Source organism: Mobula birostris, chromosome 28 (genome assembly GCF_030028105.1).
Source record: "Mobula birostris isolate sMobBir1 chromosome 28, sMobBir1.hap1, whole genome shotgun sequence".
Classification (NCBI taxonomy): domain Eukaryota; kingdom Metazoa; phylum Chordata; class Chondrichthyes; order Myliobatiformes; family Myliobatidae; genus Mobula; species Mobula birostris.
This window is the reverse complement of record NC_092397.1, coordinates 26,652,939-26,670,295: the sequence shown is the minus strand read 5'-3', so window position 1 is coordinate 26,670,295 and position 17,357 is coordinate 26,652,939. Positions and strand designations below refer to the sequence as shown.

At 44.2% G+C, this 17,357-nt stretch overlaps 2 non-coding genes across 2 annotated transcripts; one reads left to right on the top strand and one right to left on the bottom strand.

The window, feature by feature from the left end:
- Window positions 1-8,636: 8,636 nt before the first annotated feature.
- trnan-guu (transfer RNA asparagine (anticodon GUU)) lies at window positions 8,637-8,710 on the bottom strand. The gene has a single exon. It is a non-coding gene; the product is annotated as a tRNA-Asn (tRNA).
- A 6,809-nt stretch (window positions 8,711-15,519) lies between these two features.
- On the top strand, window positions 15,520-15,591 carry trnaa-ugc (transfer RNA alanine (anticodon UGC)). Its single transcript has one exon. It is a non-coding gene; the product is annotated as a tRNA-Ala (tRNA).
- Window positions 15,592-17,357: the final 1,766 nt, after the last annotated feature.

Genomic DNA, 17,357 nt, shown 5'->3' with positions numbered 1-17,357 from the left:
ACAGAGTCACAGTGATGGGCCAGTAGTGCCCCAACAATATGTACACAAACACCCCAGAATATTCGGTGCTACTTTACATTTATCAATTATTTTACCTATTTGGTGCTTCCATGTCGGCTTATAATCCAGCCACATGCCATAAAATCTTACCACTGACACTTATTCAAGAGTTTGAACATATAATTTCAGATCAATTGCTATTGAGGATGTTATGGATCAATAAAGAGGTATATTGATCATCTTAGTAAAACACAAAATGTATTTTAGCTACTGAAAGCTTAAAACCCCATCTATATTCCCACTGTTTGACTTTATTAATCACTAATCACATTCTATATACAATTCAATTGAATTTTCTACCTCTGATCCATAAATCTGCATCATCTGCAAAAAGTCATTTCCCCACCCCATTACCTATCTCAGAAAAAAAATCACTAATCATAATATTAAACAATAAAGGGCTACAAATACTGTCTTATGGGGTCCCATTCTCCAGCATATAGAATCCCAAATATACCTTACATATCCTTAACTGCCTGGAGCATACAAATAAAAAACTCAGAAAAAAATAATGTAGCCTTCTTCTCACTCCACATTTCTATAATTTAATCCTTTCATAACATACGATACGTTTTTTCAGTACAAAAATACTGCAATTACAACTTCTTTATTTACAAGTGCTTTCCCAATATCATCTTCCAAACATAAAACTGAATCCAATGTCATTCTACAGTTCCAAAATCCACGCTGATAAAATGCTCCATCACCTCTCTTTTCCAAAATATAATTCAACAACTCTATTACCATATGTTCTGTAAGTTTACCGAAATGAGATGGGATGTTAATGATATTGGTCTATAACTAGAAGGATCCTGTGGGGATTTCCAGGTTTCGGAACAGGTACTACCATTTTCTATAAGGAGGAAATATGGTCTAAACTCCAAATATGATTCCAAATTGTTAATATTATCTCAAGAGTTGTAAGCTATATGTTTAAACATACAATAACATATATCATCCTTTCCTACAGCCATCTGACTTGCACTGTTAATAGCTTTCTTACATTCACACAAATACACTCTACGTAACTAATACTATCATTGTTACAGCTGGCTTTCAACACATCAGTGTATTCACTTAAAACCTCATCTCGACATCATTTAGGCTCTTCACTTAAATTATCTTGATTGTGACTTGCAGCAAATGACCAAGCCAGTAACTCAACCTTCTCTATTTCAGTAGAGGGAGTTCATTCAGATTGGAGGATCGTGACTAGTGGTGTCCCACAAGGATCTGTTCTGGGACCTCTGCTTTTCCTGATTTTCATTGACGACCTGGATGTGGGGGTAGAAGGGTGGGTTGGCAAGTTTGCAGATGACACAAATGTTGGTGGTGTAGTAGGTAGTGTAGAGGATTGTCAAAGATTGCAGAGAGACATTGGTAGGATGCAAAAGTGGGCTGAGAAGTGGCAGATGGAGTTCAAGCCTGAGAAGTGGGAGGTGGTACACTTGGGAAGGACAAACTCCAAGGCAGAGTACAAAGTAAATGCCAGGATGCTTGGTAGCATGGAGGAGCAGAGGGATCTGGGGGTACATGTCCACAGATTCCCTGAAAGTTGCCTCACAGGTGGATAGGGTAGTTAAGAAAGCATATGGGGTGTTAGCTTTCATAAGTCGAGGGATAGAGTTTAAGAGTCACGATGTAATGATGCAGCTCTATATAACACTGGTTAGGCCACACTTGGAGTACTGTGTCCAGTTCTGGTTGCCTCACTATAGGAAGGATGCGGAAGCATTGGAAAGGGTACAGAGGAGATTTACCAGGATGCTGCCTGGTTTAGAGAGTATGCATTATGATCAGAGATTAAGGGAGCTAGGGCTTTACTCTTTGGAGAGAAGGAGGATGACAGGAGACATGATGGAGGTGTACAAGATAATAAGAGGAATAGATTGAGTGGATAGCCAGCGCCACTTCCCCAGGGCACCACTGCTCAATACAAGAGGACATGGCTTTAAGGTGAGGGGTGGGAAGTTCAAGGGGGATATTAGAGGAAGGTTTTTTACTCAGAGAGTGGTTGGTGCGTGGAATGCACTGCCTGAGTCAGTGGTGGAGGCAGATACACTAGTGAGGTTTAAGGGACTACTAGACAGGTATATGGAGGAATTTAAGGTGGGGAGTTAAATAGAAGGCAGGGTTTGAAGGTCGGCACAACATTGTGGGCCGAAGGGCCCGTACTGTGCTGTACTGTTCTATGTTCTAACAATTACCTTCTTGAATCAATACTGGAATGTTATTAACTCGATGAACCCCACACCCTGATTTTCTGAATCATTCCCCAAACACCTCCAAGTTTGGTATCCTGTTCAATACTATCACAAGATGACCTCCAGTAAATCTCTTTCACAACCTTCACCACTTTCCTCACCACAGCTTGTACCCTTTCATACTTAATAAGGTCCCTCAGAGAGTGATAATTCTCAACTCTCCCAAACACCTTATTTCTCTCCCTAATTCCCTCTGCACACTCCCCCATCCACCAAGGTGCAGTCTTCCTCCTATTAATGTCATTTTTAACAGGCATCACTTCCACCGCAGTTTGATGAATAATGTGACATAACCATTCATTGCAGAAACCCCTATCATCCTCAACATTCTCCCAGTTTGCTTCATCAAAATTCCACCTCCTAAAAACAGTCTCCTGCCCCCTATATAACTCCAAACCAAAGCTTATAAATATAGGAAAATAATCACTCCCCATTGTCTCCTCACCCATAACATCTCATTCAGTCACTCCAGCCAGAATGTTTGAAACAGGAGTTAAATTTACAGCAGTTTTCAGATGATTAGAAACATTACATTTCATACCCCTCCCATCATTAAAGCACACAAGATTGGAAATACCTAAACATTCTTCTACAATCAAACAGTTCCATGAATGACCCCACAGTGAACTGTGCACAAAATTCCCCAACCATACAACCCTTAGTGATCTAGAGTGACATATGCTTTCCAACAAATCAATCAAAAGCACTCCACAAGAGTTTTACCACTTTAGTACCCCTACCTGTTGAATCAAATGCTTCTGCTACAAACACCTCATACACTTCATTCACATCCACAACTCTGTGTCCTGCCCCTTCCCATATTAAACATGCAACAACACCCCCTCTATCACCTAACCTATCATGCCATTTTACAATATAATTTCCTGTAGAGGAAATGCCGTAACAGCCCGGTTTCATATTGGGCCGATGTGATGAATCAGAAATAAACTTCCTAATGTCTTGACCATCAAATTTCTCTCATTCCACTGCAATATTCTTAATCCCATTCTGTACCTGCACAAAGAGACTGAAATACAGATACCCCATCCATCAGAGCTTCTTTTACAGTTTCCCATGAAACACCAGTTATACCTAGATACCTTTCAGCAGCTTTCACAATAATTTTAATTTTCTTAGTATGTCTAGATGACTGAACAGTACAATTCACCACATCTTTTATAAACATCACAAACTTCATTTCATTGACTAGTAAAGTATCTTTATTAATGGACCTGTGATGTGACACATAGCCGCTGACTTCATATTCTATCTGACTGGTTATACTTGATCAACATTTGGTTTAACTGTGTTGCAAGGCCTCTGTTTAAGACACACCTAACTGTACTTTAACCTGTTCAACCAGCTGCTTTCTTAAGTACTGTACTTCACATCCTTGTAACATGGTGTGAGCTGAATTATCTGCCGCTTAATGTGAAAAAGACAAAGGAGCTGGTGGTAGACCTGAGGAGAGCTAAGGTACCGGTGACCCCTGTTTCCATCCAGGGGGTCAGTGTGGACATGGTGGAGGATTACAAATACCTAGGGATACGAATTGACAATAAACTGGACTGGTCAAAGAACACTGAGGCTGTCTACAAGAAGGGACAGAGCCATCTCTATTTCCTGAGAAGACTGAGGTCGTTTAACATCTGCCAGATGATGCTGAGGATGTTCTACAAGTCTGTGGTGGCCAGTGCTATCATGTTTGTTGTTGTGTGCTGGGGCAGCAGGCTGAGGGTAGCAGACACCAACAGAATCAACAAACTCATTTGTAACACCAGTGATGTTGTGGGGATGGAACTGGACTCTCTCACGGTGGTGTCTGAAAGGAGGATGCTGTCTAAGTTGCATGCCATCTTGGACAATGTCTCCCATCCACTACATAATGTACTGGGTGGGCACAGGAGTACATTCAGCCAGAGACTCATTCCACCGAGATGCAACACTGAGCATCATAGGAAGTAATTCCTGCCTGTGGCCATCAAACTTTACAACTCCTCCCATGGAGGGTCAGACACCCTGAGCCAATAGGCTTGTCCTGGACTTATTTCATAACTTACTGGCATAATTTACATATTACTATTAAACTATTTATGGTTCTATTACTATTTATTATTTATGCTGCAACTGTAATGAAAACCAATTTCCCTCGGGATCAATGAAGTATGACTATGACTATGACTAGACTGCACTATGTTCTCCTCTACAATTACACCAGTCAAACTTTACACCTTCATAATCTTCATATTAAGTTTCCCACAACACTAACTACACCTTAGTTTTCCAGGAGACACTGCCACAACATGCCCAAATCTCTGACATTGTGACATCTAAGCGGAGGTGGAATATGCGCTCGTGCATTATAACTAACATACCCCAGACTAACTTTACTTGAAAGCTTCACCTCATCAAAATATATCAATGCAGTTAAACTGTCCATGTTTTCTCCATTTCAAACTACTTGTAATCTCTGCAACACACACAAAAAATGCTGGTGAACGCAGCAGGCCAGGCAGCATCTATAGGAAGGGGTACAGTCGACGTTTCGGGCGAGTCCTGACGAAGGGTCTCGGTCCGAATCGTCGACTGCAACTGTTTCTATAGACGCTGCCTGACCTGCTGCGTTCACCAGCACTTTTGTGTGTGTGTTGCTTGAATTTGCAGTATCTGCAGATATCCTCGTGTTTGCACTTGTAATCTATTTACATTCTTAATCTCTTTATCGAAATCTCCACCAGAACACCTGTCCTAACACCCCGATACCTGTATTTTCATTAGGCAACACAGATACCATCCTTTTTTAACCAAATAAAGTCTTCAAATGTAATGCCTTCTCACAGTTCCTTATCTTAACGATTAGCACATCACCTCCCCTTAAGGTTTGAGCACAATCTATATTCCCTAAAATAGTTATCAAATTTAGTTAATTTCAATTGAGAAAACGTGCAGATGCTGAAAATCCAAGCTACACAAATGAAATGCCGGAGGAACTGAGGACTGATGAATGGTCTCGGTCTGAAATGTCGACTGAACTCTTTTCTATAGATGCTGTTGAATTCCTCCAGCATTTTGTGTATTGCTGCAGTTAATTTAATGGGATTGGTAAAATAAATCTGTTTCGGGTAAAATTTAAACAGTACCTCGAAGTCTTCTTTCCTTTTTTAAGTATCCTCTCAAATCTCTTGAAATGATTGCAATATTGTTTTCCTTTTTCTGTTTTACAGATCTAGATCCAACTTCATTCCAACCTCTTACCGCACTCACCCGGATCCTTTATTTCCGGTTCCTTTTCCAGACACTCTTCGCCCCCCCACCCCCAACCTGAACTTACTTTATTTCCCATCATCCCCGCACATTCACAGCCAGCGCCACCAACGCTACTGAGCCAATCAGCAACTCGCACCGTTTTCAGGTATTTTGCTGTCAATCAGGTCTAGGGGCGGAGCAACGAAACGAATGGTCACGTGTTGTAATGACGTCACAAAATCAATCCTACCTTCCCCGCCCCCAAGTTCATTTTCTGAACGTCTGTTCAGCGGGTCCAGTGTTGCGGGAGGGGCAGGGTGGCTTTAAACCCGGCGTTACACATTCCATGGCATCGTTCTCTCCAAAGTGTTTCAGCTGTTCCTTTGCCTGTCTTCTCCACACAGTCAACCAGACAAACTGAGAGAGTCGGCACGAGTGCTGGGAAAGTGCGGGAGTTCATATCTCACGGCAGCAGTCTCTGTATAATGTTTCGGAGTGACGGATTCGGTCATTGAGTGTAAAGTCAAACGGCCTTGAGATACAGACGTCGTGAGGGAAAAGTGAAAACAAAATGATGAATGTCCCTTGTTCTCGGGAAACACTCCAGTTTTGGGCTATTTGTACACTAGATTGTCCCATATTATAATCCCGTCTTCATTTGAAGCAGGAAAACGGTCTCCTCGTTGGCGAAATGAACCTTGGTCTCCCGCGTGACAGGCGGGGATACTAACCACTGAACTAGCGAGGAATAAACAAGAGTATGGAACCTATCACACGGATGTCAGTGTGTAGGAGAACTCATAGAGTCACTCTGATGTTTATTTGCTGAGTGTAGAGCTGGTGCATTTTACCCATCCGCTCCTCACTTCGTGACTGGACGGGTCTCAGGATTCATTAGCGATTCAGTCACTTACTGTGTTCAAGGACTGGGCAAGGGAGGGGATCCCATTAACGTCTAACTGCGTGTTGTTTGAACGGATATTTATAATCAGGATTTGTTTCCCTTTTACTGATACGTGAAGCAGGAAACCATTTGTAGCCCTTCGAATCTCTCGGGTCGATTCTCCCTTCAGTCGGATCCCAGGTGCTGTGTTTCTCCGGTCTGTCGGAACGTCGCGACACCTACTGGTCGGAATAGGAACTGCAACAGAGTGAGGAATGATCCTTCAGAAAACAGCTCAGACACTGAGAATCGAGTTACAGAATCTGATAGCACCAGAGACCATTCAGTCACTGAGTCTGGTTTGCATCATGTGGAGATGGTGGTATAGTGGTGAGCATAGCTGCTTCCCAAGCAGTTGACACGGTTTCCATTCCCGGCCATTGCAGGTTGTACACTTTCAGGCTAAAAAAAAAATCCTCGCCAAGCACCATGAACGCAGAACTCTAATTCCTGAGCAGTTTGTTCTGACTGAAATTCACTCTAATGGATCTGATGAATTCCTCATGTACGATGGTGGTGGTCCCTCATGCAGGATGATCGAGGACCCCAAACTGAATGAGAAAAACAGCATTAGACCAGGGAAGTCGGTTAGTTCCACGGACTCCGCTGTAGGAAACACACACTTTCTGGTCAAATCGAACATACATTTTCCTGACCAAAGACATGACCTGCCCCAGATATTCTCTCGTTCCCTCTTTCATCCGGCAGAAAATACAAAAGCTTGAAAGCACGCGTCACAGTCTCAGGGATAGTTTCAGTCCCACTGTTGTGTCTATTGAATGGTTTCCCATAAGGTAGGATGGACGTTTGACCTCACAATCCACCTCGGTACGAAGCTGCACCTTATTATTTACCTGCGCCGTGCTTTCTCTGTCGCTGTTACACTTTATTCTGCATTTTGTTATTGCTTCACCTTGTTCTCTCCCAATACAGTGTGTAATCGTTTGATCTCTCTGAACAGTGAGAATGAGAAGCTTTTAACTGTATTACGGTACAGTATGTGACTGAAACTCGTAGAACAGATTCAATTCCCCCTGAGCCCGTTGCGGCAGCAGTAGCGAGCGCCGGCCTCCGGACAGCGCAGAGTTTCCCAGCTGGTAATGAAACACAGCAGAAAAACAAGAGCTGAGATCACAAAGGGGGAGCAGTGAGAGAGGGTTTCACTAACTCCCGTCGAAGGGAAGATTCAAACTTCTTCAGAGTACGCAGCCCTATCGACATCAATGGATCTGGGGTTGAGAGGTTGAAAGGTTCTCGGCATACACATCAGCGAGGATCTCACGAGTCTATAAATACCGGCTGCGTGGTGAAAAAGGCACAGCAGCGCCTCTTTCACCCCAGACGGTTGAAGAAATTTGGTATGGGTCCCCAAATCCTAAGGACTTTCTACAGGCACAGAATTGAGAGCACCCTGACTGGCTGCATCACTGCCTGGTATGGGAACTGTACTTCCCTCAATCGCAGGACTCTGCAGAGAGTGGTGCGGACAGCCCAGCGCATCTGTAGATGTGAACCTCCCACTATTCAGGACATTTACAGAGACAGGTTTGTAAAAATGGTCCGAAGGATTGTTGAGGATCCGAGTGACCCGAATCTCAAACTGTTTCTGCTGCTACCATCCGGGAAACAGTACCGCAGCATAAAAGCCAGGACCAACAGGCTCCGGGACAGCTTCTTCCACCAGACCATCAGACTGATTAATTCAAGCTGATAGAATCATATTTCTGTCATATTGACTGTAATAAATATAGTAATATCTACTACATATTTACTATAAATTGCACATTGCACATTTAAACGGAGACGTAACGTAAATATGTTTACTCCTCATGTATGTGAAGGACGTAATTACTAAAGTCAATTCAATCCAATCCAATTCCATGGAAGAGATTTCGTCGTGCACTAGTCGAATCACAAACGAGAAAATGTGCAGCAGATGCTGGAAATCCAAGCAACACACACAAAAGGCTGGAACACACACAAAATAACTCAGTAGGCTAGGCTGCTTCATGATCTTGAAGAAGGGTTTCGGCCTGAAACACTGACTGTGTACTTTATTCCATAGATGCTGCTGAACATTTTCTCGGTTACAAGAGAGAGAGAAAAAAATACCGGAATACTAGCGTCCCTGGGTGGGCTCGAACCACCAACCTTTCGGTTAACAGCCGAACGCGCTCACCGATTGCGCCACAGAGACAAGAATTAAACAAGTACGAATAAATGAAGAATTTCAATTGAAATGCGGTTTCCTCTCTAGATGTATGATGTGACACATTGGTGTTTCAAAACATCAGGATGAATATCTGCTGCCGCCAACAGAGGATGGTTTCGATCCATCGACCTCTGGGTTATGGGCCCAGCACGCTTCCGCTGCGCCACTCTGCTACAGGGATTATTAAGAATTGTACAACTGTGAATGTTGCGCGATGTTTTGTGTGAATGTATGTATGTGTTTATGCCTGTGTCTGTAAATGTCTGGGTCTGGTTCTCTGTCTGTATATGCCTGTGTCTGTAAATGTCTGGGTCTGGTTCTCTGTCTGTATATGCCTGTGTCTGTACATGTCATGGTCTGGGTCTGTGCCAGTATATGTCTGGGTCCATTCCGTCTCTTTCTCGTATACAAACTCAAACGTACTTCATTTCTTTTGTTCATTCCCTGTTTTTCCTCTTTCTCTTTTTCTCCACCTTTCTTTCTTGTTTCCCCACTTTCTGGCCCACCCGGTTACTATCTCCGTGCCTTTTGTGTTCTATCCCGTCTTGCACCTCGTTCCCGATATTTCACCCGCGAAATGTGTTTTACTTCACTTAATTGTCTAGACGGACAATTCATCCCACTGGTAAGCTCATTTTTAATAAATAGGACGTTTTCAGCCGAGGTGCCATTAACTTCCTAATCCTGTCCTGATGATTGAATGAATGTCGGAGTCCCTTCAGTGTTGAACCCGCAGTTCACCTTGTGAGCGGAACTCGCGACGTTGATGTACTGCAAGCACTCACCTCAAACGCAGCAACTCCTCCACCGGGATTACCTGTTGCTGTCATGTTCAGACCATCACGGCCGCACCAGTCAGTGACAGATGGGGAGATGTGGAGTATCGCTGATGCTTCGCACCTCCCTGCCACGCGGGGCGGGTTTTCCATTTCACCACCACATCTTTGTAACTGAAACAGTAAGGGTCGGGTTTTAACTCTCCACGTGGGACGGTCTGAAGACAGGCAGGCAATTGCTTATCCCCTGGCCTGCTGAGTTACTCCGGCATTTTGTGTGTGTTGCTCGGAATTTCAACATGTGGGATTTCCCACCGATTTTTTTTAATTCACAGTCACCAACCTGGAGATGCCGGGGGTTGAATTCCTTGCCTGTCCATCGCCTCCCCTGGTGCTCCTCCTCCGTTTCCTTTCTTCCATGGCCTTCTGTCCTCTCCTATCAGACTCCCTCTTTTCCAGTCCTGTATCTCTTTCCCAAAACAACTTCCCAACTGTTTGCTCTGCCCAGCCCCTCCCGGTTTCAGCACTCACTTGGCTTCATCCTTTCCTTTCCCTACATTTTAATTCTACCACTCATCTTTTTATTGCTCCAGTCCTGCTGAAGGATATCGGCCTGAAACGTCGACTGTTCTCTTTTCCATAGATGCTGCCTGTTCCTCCAGCATTTTGTGTGTGTTGATCCGTGTCTTCTATCTCACTTGGCAAACCGCTGAATCTGCTTCCTCATAACATCTCCCCAAATCTTTGATTAGATTAGATTATGAGGATACTCCGTCCTCGCTTATTGTCATTTAGTAATGCCTGCATTAAGAAATGATACAATGTTCCTCCAGTATGATATCACAGAAATACAAGGCAGACCAAGACCAAAACTGACAAAAAGACGCATAATTATAACATACATGTATAGTTACAACAGTGCAAAGCAATACCGTAATTTGATACAGAGCAGGCCATGGGCACGGTAAAAAAAAAATGTCTCAGAGTCCCGATAGCCCCATCATCTCACGCAGATGGTAGAAGGATGAAAATCTCTACCTGCCATGAACCTCCAGCGCCGCAAGCTTGCCGATGCAGCATCCTGGAAGCATTCGATTACAGCCGATTCTGAGTCCGTCCAAAAACTTCGAGCCTCCGACACCGAGCACCGGGCACCATCTCTGCCGAGAGCTTCGACCCTGGCCCCAGCCGCCAAGCAACAGGCAACGCTGAGGATTCGGGGCCTTCTCCTCTGGAGATTCTGGATCGCACAGTCGAGCGGCAGCGAAACAGACATGTCAGAAGTTTCACCAGATGTTCCTCTGTATTTCTCACGTCCGCCTCCATCAAATCAGGATTGTGCACGGCACCCTGCTTGACAGATTACAGATATTCATTCCGGAGTGGCCACTGCGTGCTGCGTCGTGCAGCCATCTTCTCTGCTTTTTAAGTAGATATTCTGAGAAATGTTCTTATGTTGTAAAAATAAAATTCGGATTGATTAATTCAATAAAAGCTATTAACACATACCAAAACCAGCCACAGAAAATGTAATTAAAGTACCTTTTTTGATTTACGAAACTGACCCTTTCCCTCCCAGAGGCAGACTCTTGATATGAGTTGTTTCTCTGGTCTGGGAATGAGTTCCCAAGTATTAAATTGAAATTATATCTGCTGGTGAATCTCACACCCACACAAACAACACACACAGAGACAAACATACACACACACACACACCAGAGGCGCGCGCGCGCAAACACACACACACACACACACACACACACACACACACACACACACACACACACACGCACATTTACGCTGGAAAACTGAAAGTCTAAATGTGACAAAACAGAGGGATGTAAAAAAAAAGGTCTGGAAATACCTCAGAGGACCTGTCTAAATATTCGTTGCATGCGGACATCAATAAACACGCGACGGTCATAACCTCCTGGCAGCGTGTTATGCCTTTGAAGAGACGGTGCTGTGGAAGACAACAACGTAAGAACCAGTGGAATTTTTTTTTAGGTAGTTGAGCTGTCACTGAAGCAGCGTTATAGGAGTGAGTTGACAAACTCAGCTCACGAAATTAAATGAAAGAAGTGAGAAGGGAATCTATGCCAAAAACCAAGTGAGAGCGCAGTGCGGATGGTGAGGGACGAGGGAGCAGCAGCGAGGGAAGGATGAAGGGGGAAATATAACTTCCTCAGTGTTATCATTTCAGATTCTCTCTCCTGGGCCCGGCACATACCTCCTGTTACAAAGGAGGCACGGCAGTGCTCTGCATGTCATCTAAACATTTGACAGACTTCAACAGATGTGCGGTGGAGATTATATTGACTGGTGGCAAGAGGACCTGACATGGAACCGCCAGTGTCCTTGTATGGAAAAGCCCAGAAAGCGTAATGGATAGAGTCCAGTCCAGCACAGTTATGCCCCTCCCCACCGCTGAGCGCATCTACACGGAATAGAGGGCCGCGGCCATGCAGGTCATACTCTCTTCACACAGCTCCATCAGGAAGGAGGTAACACATCAACATGTCCATCACCCCGCAACCATCAGACTCCTGAAGAAGAATGGATAGCTTCATTTACCCAACACTGAACAGTACCCACAACCCATAAACTCACTTTCAAGTCTTTTCATGTTCTCAACATTTATTGATTATTTATTTATTATTAATATTTCGTTTGTTCTTTATTGTATTTGCATAGTTTATAGTCTTTTGCACATTGCTCGTTTGCTGTCTTTCTTGAGTGCGGTCTTTCATTGATTCTATTGTGTTTCATTGTATTTACGGTGGATGCTCATGTGGTTACGAGTATATACTTCGGTAATAAATTTCGTTTAATCTTTCAACTTTGTACCTTAGGGAGATAAATCCATTTGGTGAGATGCGGATGCTGTTTCAGGCTGTTGGGCAGGAGGTGAAAAGATTGGCGCAGACCCACAGCTTTATTCTCTGGGACAGGATTGTGGCAGGGGACTGCACCGAACGGAATGCATTATCTACGGAAATAGAAGACAGGAATCTGTGGCATTCATTGCTGAGGAAGCCAAGTAATTTGTATATTAAAAACGGACGGCTCTGGTGGTAAAGTTACTGGGTCTATTTAAAGCGGACGTAGGTAAGTTCTTAAATATTAAGAGTGTCACACATTATGGAAAGACGGCAGGAGAATAGGGTTGGGAGGGATAATAAATCAGCCACGATCGAATGGAGGAGCAGACTCCATGGGCCCAGTCACATAACACTGCTCCTGTGTCTGATGCTGTTATTGACTGATAGCATTGATTCCGAGATACTGTATTCATGCGGATCATTGTGTCCAATTGTTCAAAGAAGATTTAAACAAATTTATCAACTGCAGTGATGAAACTGAATTAACATTACTTCGAGGTAAACTGTGCACTAAACCTCTGCACTATACCAGAAACTGACAGTTACAGATTGAACCCCCACGCTCTCAGTTTGTGCCAGAGACTGATGGATACAGAATGAAGCCCACACTCTTACACTGTACCAGAGACTGACAGGTACGGAATGAACCCCACACACTCACACTGTACCAGAGACTGACGGGTACAGAATGAATCCCACACACTCACACTGTACCAGAGACTGACAGGTACAGAATGAACCCCACACTCTAACACTGTACCAGACAGTGAGAGGTACAGAGTGAAGCCCACACTCTCACATTGTACCAGAGACTGACAGGTACAGAATGAACCCCACACTCCCACACTGTACCAGAGACTGACGGGTTCAAAATGAACTCCACACTCTCACAATGTACCAGAGACTGACTGATACAGAATGAATCCCACACTCTCACACTGTACCAGAGAATGACAGGTACAGAATGAACCCCCAGTCTCATTTGCACCAGAGACTGACAGGTACAGAATGAACCCCCAGTCTCACCTACACCAGAGATTGACAGGTACGAAATGAAACCCACACTCTCACACTGTACAGAGACTAATGTGTACACATGTTTTTGACCTGCCTGTTTTGTGAAACATACTCAAATTTACTGATAAACCCTGCACCATGCCTACTTGTTACCTCTTGAATAAATCCACGCATCACGTGATCGTGACTCGTCTCTGCCTTTCTAAAATGAGATTACACTGTACCTGTGTCCTCTCAAACTGAATGCGAACATTGTATTTACCTCTTTACTCCCAACTCAAGCTGCAAGTCAGCATTTGGGGAATCCTGCACAAGGACACCTAACTTCATTTATACCTAATGTCTGAATTTTCTCCTTATTGAGAAATCAGTTGACAAGAAAATAATTTATTTGTAAAATAATGCTTAATAATGGACTCCAACATCATGTTAAACACTGAAATCAGGCCATATGGTTGTTGCCCCCTTCCATTCTTCGAAAGGTGGAGAGAGAGTTTCAATTTTCCACTTTCCAGAAACATTTCTGAATCTAGTGATTCTTGAAAAGATGCACCATCTATTCAGCTACCTCTTTCATATCTCTGCAAAGAAGTCCATCCGGCACAGATGAATCCGCTTCCCAAGCGCGTCAGCCTGTTCAGTTATGGGAGGCGACGGGACGACACAAAGTGACTGGGGCGCCGAGGCGAGGAATAGGTGGATAAGTGGGACAAAATTGTTCAAAAGACTGGGGAATGTATCGCCCCATGATTAACTCGGTTGTGTGATACGGATACAGATACGGTGTCTCTGGCCATGGAGAACAACGACTTGCTCCTTCTTTCTGCAGAAAGTGACATCAATAGCCAGCGGTGGAATGAGAATGATGTGCTTACATATTTTGACAATTTTGAGGATTTCGCCCTCTTCGATAGACTGGGACACGAGTGTGCACCTTGATAGACCAGGGACGAGGGACGCATGATGCTTTAATCATGCAAAGAATGCAAACAACACTTAAAGGGAAAATTAGGAGAGGAAAGGAAAGTATAAGTTTGCTTTGGCAGTTAACTGGAAGGAGAATCCCAAGGGATTCTACAGATATATTAAGAGCAAAAGGATAGCGAGGAAACAACATTGGCCTTCACGATGGTCAGCGTGGTCATCTGTAAATGGAACCAAAGGAGATTAGGGAGAACGTAAAAGAATATTGTATTACTTTAATTTTCTCAGGAAACGGACGCACGATCTACATAACTAAGGTAAAACATTAGTGAGGTTATGGGCAATACTCTGATTGCAAAAGAGGGGGCAAATTGGGGTGTAAATACTTCATGGCCTCGTAAGGTACCCCTTTGTCCCTGTTGAAGGTTAGTGCAGAAATAGCAGGGGCGATTCTCATTTCGGTCTGTCACATAAATACCTCTGCAAACCAGGGATTGTTTGCTGGACTGTTCCCTTCCCTGCCTGCCTGGAACCTTCGCCTGCATCCTCGTCAGTATCCCCATCAAGTTCAACCGCTGGAGTGAGACCGGAGCATTGCCGCGCCAAGGGAAGAAACTATCTATCGTTGAGTTTGGAATTGTCTCTTTGTGTCGTCGTGTTTAGTGTCCGTGTTCTGTGTCCGTGCTCCCTTTCTGCTGCCATACCTAGATACAATATGTGACAAACGCTTCTCTTTCATACTATTCATAGACATCGCATCATTACACAGTTCCTTGAGAGAGAACAAGGTAAATCAATAATAAAATGCAGAATAAAGTGGAACAGCGACAGAGAAAGCACACTGCGGGTAAACAATAAGGTGGAGTGTCATAACGGGGTGGATTGTGAGGTCAAGCGTCCATCTTTTTTCACAAGGAAACCATTCAATAGACAGAACAGCGAGATTGAAATTATTCTTCAGAATGTGGTACGTGTTTCCTTTTTCGTGATCATTCTGCTGGAGTCTAATTGGTTTCATTCCACAAAAAATATCATGGTGTTTAAGAAGAGAACTGAACAAGGATTAAGTATGATCGCACTGGATGGGCAGCAGACTCGGGGCCGAATGACTGTGGCCATCAGACATTATCTGTGTCGCACTGCTCAGTTGTGATATGCAGGAAGGTTTGGACCTGAACACTTCTGCATTTTAAGTGGGGATGTAGCTCAGTGGAAGAGCGCATGCTTTGCATGTATGATGTCCCGGGTTCAATCCCCGGCATCTCCACGCTAGTGAGCATTGAATTTTGAACATTGCAAAACTCAAACCCAATCGTCAGGTGATGCGTTGAGTCTCAACGTGGACAAGACTAAAGAGATGATTCATTAGGCCAGGGGACCGCTCATTACTGCAAATAAACGGCTCCTCCAGAGAGAGAGAGAGTGGACCACCAAACCAGCGCTCTGAACGCCACAAAGAACAGCAAGAAAGCGCACCGGTGTGTCCACTTCCTGGCTTCAGTGAGACCTCCCCAACCCCTCTTCAATCTGTTTTTATTTCACAGGAGCATCATTGAGCGAGCTCTAACCACTTGCTAAACCGTCTGGTACGAGAATCGCAAGACATCCGACGGCAGGACTCTACAGAGGGGAGAGAGGACTGCTGACAGCAGCTCACTTTCACATTCAGACCCAGAGATTTGCGGACTATTGAAAACTGACGGAATTCTGACCTTCATTCGATCATATGGTCGGATGGGGAGGTGAACGAGACTCGGGACTGGACTAAATAAATCCCGGAGTGTGCGTGTATTCTCCGCTGCAACTCAGACTGCGGTCGCTGCTCGTTATGTCGGAGACTGACCGAAATAGCATACACAAATGGAGGAGAAATTCAGCGGGCCAGGCGGCATCTCGCACGAAACATCGACTGTTTACTGCTCCCCAGAGATGCTGTCTGACCTGGTGATTTGCTCCGGCATTCAGTGTTTGGGATTTCCAGCGCCTGTGTTTATAGCCTAAATAATAGCCCGCTGACAGAGAGAAGGAAGGCAAGGAGACACAGAGGGAGATAGCCAGTGTGTCTGACTGCAGGGCCGTAGGAATAGGGCCAGAATGATAATGAAAATCAGATCCGTTGCTGAAATGTCGGGTCGAGATATCCGGCTGGGTCGGAGCACAGAGACCGGATAATAACCGGACGGGGCAGGAACTGATGAACAGGGAAAGGAGGACGGGGAGGAAGGTAAAAGCGTGAGAGAGACACGAGGGAAATTAGACAGGGAATATAATCCAACAAACAAAACAATAGATAATCGGGGTAAAGCGTCAAAATTAACAAATAGAAAGACAGGAGAAGAACAGAGATATTTACCTATCAGCAGTATAGCGCAGCGGGAATGTGCTGGGCCCGTTATGCAGAGGCCGACACATCGAAACCATCGTCTGCTATTCTTCAACAGAATTTTTTTTTACCGCAAATCGCCGTCACTTCACCTGTGTACACAACACACATTTAACTTAAAAAAGAAAAACTTGTACTTCTAACTGAAATTTCCGTCCACTCACTTCATCACTTTCTGAGATTTATTGAGAACGTCGCGGGTAAAACGACAATTCCTGCTGTGCTCAGCGTTTGTCCAACACATCCGGTTCTCCGCTGCATGAAGCTGTGTCTGGTATTGAACAGATTGAACAGAAAATGCTGGAAACACTCATCACCTCAAGAAACATTTGTGAGTGATGAAACGGGATTACGCTTTCTGATCTTGACACTTAATTAGAAATGATGAGAGAAGAAGATAGATTTCTGTGTCAAAGAAGGTGAGAAGTTGGGTGGGAAGTGAAACGGGGGACATCTCTGATAGGGCGACACCAATACAGGATGACGGTAAGACAAATAGGAAAGAGAAAAACTGGTCTAAAATGGCAGAAGAACGACGGGCAGAAATGTCATTTCATAGAGAAGGAAGTGATGTGGCTGAGTGATTCCAGGCCGAGACGTTTATGTGATAAGTGCTGAAAAACAGGTACAACTCACGGCAATCGCCAGGA